The 5,000-nt window shown below is 53.8% G+C and overlaps 1 non-coding gene across 1 annotated transcript in view; it reads left to right on the plus strand.

Moving 5' to 3' along the window:
- The first annotated feature begins 4,037 nt into the window (after positions 1–4,037).
- Positions 4,038–5,000, plus strand: part of LOC124772880 — a 1,909-nt gene continuing 946 nt past the window's right edge. The window contains exon 1 of the ribosomal RNA XR_007014336.1: positions 4,038–5,000. This exon is cut by the window's right edge and continues 946 nt beyond it. This is a non-coding gene — a ribosomal RNA (small subunit ribosomal RNA).

Genomic DNA, 5,000 nt, shown 5'->3' on the forward strand with positions numbered 1-5,000 from the left:
ACACTGCCACCTACAGGGATCCGACGGAACTACGCCACCCATGCCGGCAAAACAGTATCGCCATCTATGCAAATAGGGCGACACCACATGCAATACCGCCATCTATGCGCATCTGACAACACTACGTCCGCACCACAAAACATACCGCCATCTGTAGGTCTCCCGCAACATGACCTCCTCCAACGACGATACCGCCATCTATGCGACGCCAAGCCGATTAAGACAGCGATGGCGCCACAGTGCCCGCCTTTCGACGCCACCCACAAAGCCTGCAGCCTCTGTCGACCATAGCACCCATTCTCCAGTGGCTCTGCCGCACGAAGCCGTGGACCGGCAATGACTCTACCCGCACCCGTTCGTGGACCACCCCAACCGCCAAACTCGCACCTCCAGCGGATGAACGGCGGACGTTTCCCGCACTCGTAAAGTGCAATCCACCCCTATAATTTGCGTTTCATGAAGAGTTATTTCCAATATGCGACATTCCCGCTGTCCGTATACATGAGCCGCGACCTGTACCACTTACGAGCGAGAGACGCGATCGCGTTGCTCACTGTACGGCGTCCGATACCGAGCCATCAGCATGTCGGTCCCCATGCGCGTTGCACTCGCACTCGCACTCGCACTCGCAGTCGCAAAAACGTGGCGCAAATATATTACGCGGAAGAGTTATAACAGACCGAGCCCCACTGCATGGGGGGAGTCTTTGTCACTAATGTACACAGATGGAACATTTTGGACTGGAACCAGATTACCCGTACACACGGCGCTGATTAGTAATCAATGCAGAGCCATCAAACTACAGAAAATATATACAACTGTCCGTATACATGCTGAAAGAGTCTGCCCACAATGGGAACCACACGTCAGCCAGACACTCTGATCACGCACCACTCTCTGCTTCTAACAGGCGCACATACAATACGTAAGCACCAGCATGGAACAACATCCAGTGCATCCTCTCCGCCACATTACACAATCCACACTATCACAACCAGACCAGGAGGTCCATGCGGAAAATAGAATATCCCACCCTTTCGACATCCACCATTGCGCAGATAAGGCACCAACACCCACACATGTCCTATACAACGGTGCACCCAACATCACAATAGTACCTCCTGTCACAGCGCACAAACAATGACATGACTCAAAGACACAGGTGTGACACAAGCATAGAATTGGAGCGCCGCCTCTAATAAGCCAAAGGTGCATCCTGACGTGACAAATCTGATCATGTCACAAGCATTCACTTACTATAATCACTATCAACGAACCTGCCGCCCCCGCCCCCCCCCCCCCTACACCTTTCCTTACAACAACGTGTAACCGAACCTAACCTATGTTGTACCTTAACCTAACCTATGTTGTACCTTAACCTAACCTATGTTGTACCTTAACCTAACCTATGTTGTACCTTAACCTAACCTATGTTGTACCTTAACCTAACCTATGTTGTACCTTAACCTAACCTATGTTGTACCTTAACCTAACCTATGTTGTACCTTAACCTAACCTATGTTGTACCTTAACCTAACCTATGTTGTACCTTAACCTCACCTATGTTGTACCTTAACCTAACCTATGTTGTACCTTAACCTAACCTATGTTGTACCTTAACCTAACCTATGTTGTACCTTAACCTAACCTATGTTGTACCTTAACCTAACCCATGTTGTACCTTAACCTAACCCATGTTGTACCTTAACCTAACCCATGTTGTACCTTAACCTAACCCATGTTGTACCTTAACCTAACCCATGTTGTGCCTTAACCTAACCCATGTTGTGCCTTAACCTAACCCATGTTGTGCCTTAACCTAACCCATGTTGTGCCTTAACCTAACCCATGTTGTGCCTTAACCTAACCCATGTTGTGCCTTAACCTAACCCATGTTGTGCCTTAACCTAACCCATGTTGTGCCTTAACCTAACCCATGTTGTGCCTTAACCTAACCCATGTTGTGCCTTAACCTAACCCATGTTGTGCCTTAACCTAACCCATGTTGTGCCTTAACCTAACCCATGTTGTGCCTTAACCTAACCCATGTTGTGCCTTAACCTAACCCACGTTGTCCGCTAACGTAACCCACGTTGTCCGCTAACGTAACCCACGTTGTCCGCTAACGTAACCCACGTTGTCCGCTAACGTAACCCACGTTGTCCGCTAACGTAACCCACGTTGTCCGCTAACGTAACCCACGTTGTCCGCTAACGTAACCCACGTTGTCGCCTAAACCTGCTCTGTAATTGTTATACGACTCGTTCAATTAGTGTAGTGTTGCCCACCCGCAACCCTCGCAATATAGTTCGCTACTCGCACTGCCCGCTCCCCTGTGTATCGCTTCATGTTAAACACCTTGCAAGTCTTGCTGACTTTCCACATGCTCCTGCTGTACACTGTAATGTGGATGGCAGCAGGACGTACATGCCGCGCCCCCCCCCCCACACCTCCCCACGTCCCCACCTTGCCCCCTGCCTTCGCAAGCTGGTTGGTGAGAAGTTTGCATGTTCAATGCCCTTCGCATGCGACGTACTCAGGCTACGTTGTGGTGCGGCCTGTGTCAACTGTCCGCTGATGTCGTACGCGTAAACCACAATCTGTACTGCACATTCGTCCTTATGTACTGAATGATACATCGTGGCACATGTGTGACCGTACAACGACTGCGCCCAAAAACGGCGGACCATACAGTGCAAATATTGTGCACGCAGCTACGTGTCGTCTCCCTATGACAGCTGGATTGCAGTGTGGTACGCCATAGAGACGTGTGGGAGGAACGGACGCCGTGGATGGCGATCAGCATGAGCTGTCTGTTGATGTATTCGGACCTAGTCGTCTCTCCTCACACACCGTGATAGCATGGTGCACCGCGTTCCATATCTGCGACATGCTACAGAGGCCGGTTGACAGTCGTTCGAGCAATGGACATCGCATACGTACGGGGGCCACCTTCCACGTATTGTCTAGGCGTGCACATTTTGTTGCGTGTATGTGGGCAGACGTAGTGTGGTGTGACACCTGACACAGGCATGCAATAATCGTGGAAGTTGCAAATGGCGATGGACGCATACGTTTTCTGGTGAAGTTACGCAAATGAACAAATGGTAACCCGTTGTGGTGCGGTTGTTCTCGCTAGGGGTGAATCGGTGATGGCGACGGTAGGTTGAGGTACTAACCGGTTGTTCCAGCGATACCCACCATGCCGACGAAACTGAACGGCATCTGGGTGTGAAGCGATACGCGGCGGTGGCTGGGTGGGACCGTCCCCGGCCGGTGAGGGGGCGCCTCCCGGCGTGCTGGCCGCGCGGTGCGTGGGCGCACGCGCTACAGCCGGCTGGTGGGGGCGGCCAGTGGCAGGCGCGCCGGCCGACGGACGCGGCAGGCGTCGCAGCTGCGCGCCGGCGCACCCTGCGCGCGGCGCCGTGCGGCCAAAGTAGGTCCTCGCGGGCCCGGTGCGAAGCGCGGTGGACATCTTCAGTGTGCTGGTCCGATTGAGGACTGTGTGCGTTGAGGATGCGCCGCCGCCCGGCGCTCGGCGCCGCGACGCCGTCTGCTGCTCGGTCGCCCCAGCGGTTCTCGCTGGTGGTTTGTATCGCAGCTGTGCGGATGTGTTGGCGCGTGCGCTGTGCTGGGAGAGTTCGCTTCGGCACCCAAGTGGGGCTTTTGTCCTTCTGTGGCGCTGGCGTTGGAGCTGCCGGTCACCGTAGGTGGCGCGTGTTGTCTCCCGCCGGCAATGCCACGACAGCACGCTCCCGGGCCTCTGTCGGCAGCGGCAAGCTCAGTTGGGAGCACGGGTGGTCGCACCGAAAGCGTCTACTCGCCTAACTCCGGGCGATTGCGCCTCTCTCGAACCCGACCAAGTACTTGGGACGGCGCTGCGCGCCGCCGGGACCTGAGAGGGTTTCGAGGTGTATTGTGCAGGGGAGCTCAGCCTCCTCCTGTTTGCAGAATGATTGAGCGGACGCTTGCGTGTTCGCGCGGGCCCCCGGGACACACTCCCGGGCGGCCGGCTGCTCAGCTCTAGTTGACGCAGCTCCCTGGTTGATCCTGCCAGTAGTCATATGCTTGTCTCAAAGATTAAGCCATGCATGTCTCAGTACAAGCCGCATTAAGGTGAAACCGCGAATGGCTCATTAAATCAGTTATGGTTCCTTAGATCGTACCCACGTTACTTGGATAACTGTGGTAATTCTAGAGCTAATACATGCAAACAGAGTCCCGACCAGAGATGGAAGGGACGCTTTTATTAGATCAAAACCAATCGGTCGGCTCGTCCGGTCCGTTTGCCTTGGTGACTCTGAATAACTTTGGGCTGATCGCACGGTCCTCGTACCGGCGACGCATCTTTCAAATGTCTGCCTTATCAACTGTCGATGGTAGGTTCTGCGCCTACCATGGTTGTAACGGGTAACGGGGAATCAGGGTTCGATTCCGGAGAGGGAGCCTGAGAAACGGCTACCACATCCAAGGAAGGCAGCAGGCGCGCAAATTACCCACTCCCGGCACGGGGAGGTAGTGACGAAAAATAACGATACGGGACTCATCCGAGGCCCCGTAATCGGAATGAGTACACTTTAAATCCTTTAACGAGTATCTATTGGAGGGCAAGTCTGGTGCCAGCAGCCGCGGTAATTCCAGCTCCAATAGCGTATATTAAAGTTGTTGCGGTTAAAAAGCTCGTAGTTGGATTTGTGTCCCACGCTGTTGGTTCACCGCCCGTCGGTGTTTAACTGGCATGTATCGTGGGACGTCCTGCCGGTGGGGCGAGCCGAAGGCGTGCGACCGCCTCGTGCGTGCTCGTGCGTCCCGAGGCGGACCCCGTTGAAATCCTACCAGGGTGCTCTTTATTGAGTGTCTCGGTGGGCCGGCACGTTTACTTTGAACAAATTAGAGTGCTTAAAGCAGGCAAGCCCGCCTGAATACTGTGTGCATGGAATAATGGAATAGGACCTCGGTTCTATTTTGTTGGTTTTCGGAACCCGAGGTAATGATTAATA

Source organism: Schistocerca piceifrons, unplaced genomic scaffold, assembly GCF_021461385.2.
Source record: "Schistocerca piceifrons isolate TAMUIC-IGC-003096 unplaced genomic scaffold, iqSchPice1.1 HiC_scaffold_943, whole genome shotgun sequence".
Lineage (NCBI taxonomy): Eukaryota > Metazoa > Arthropoda > Insecta > Orthoptera > Acrididae > Schistocerca > Schistocerca piceifrons.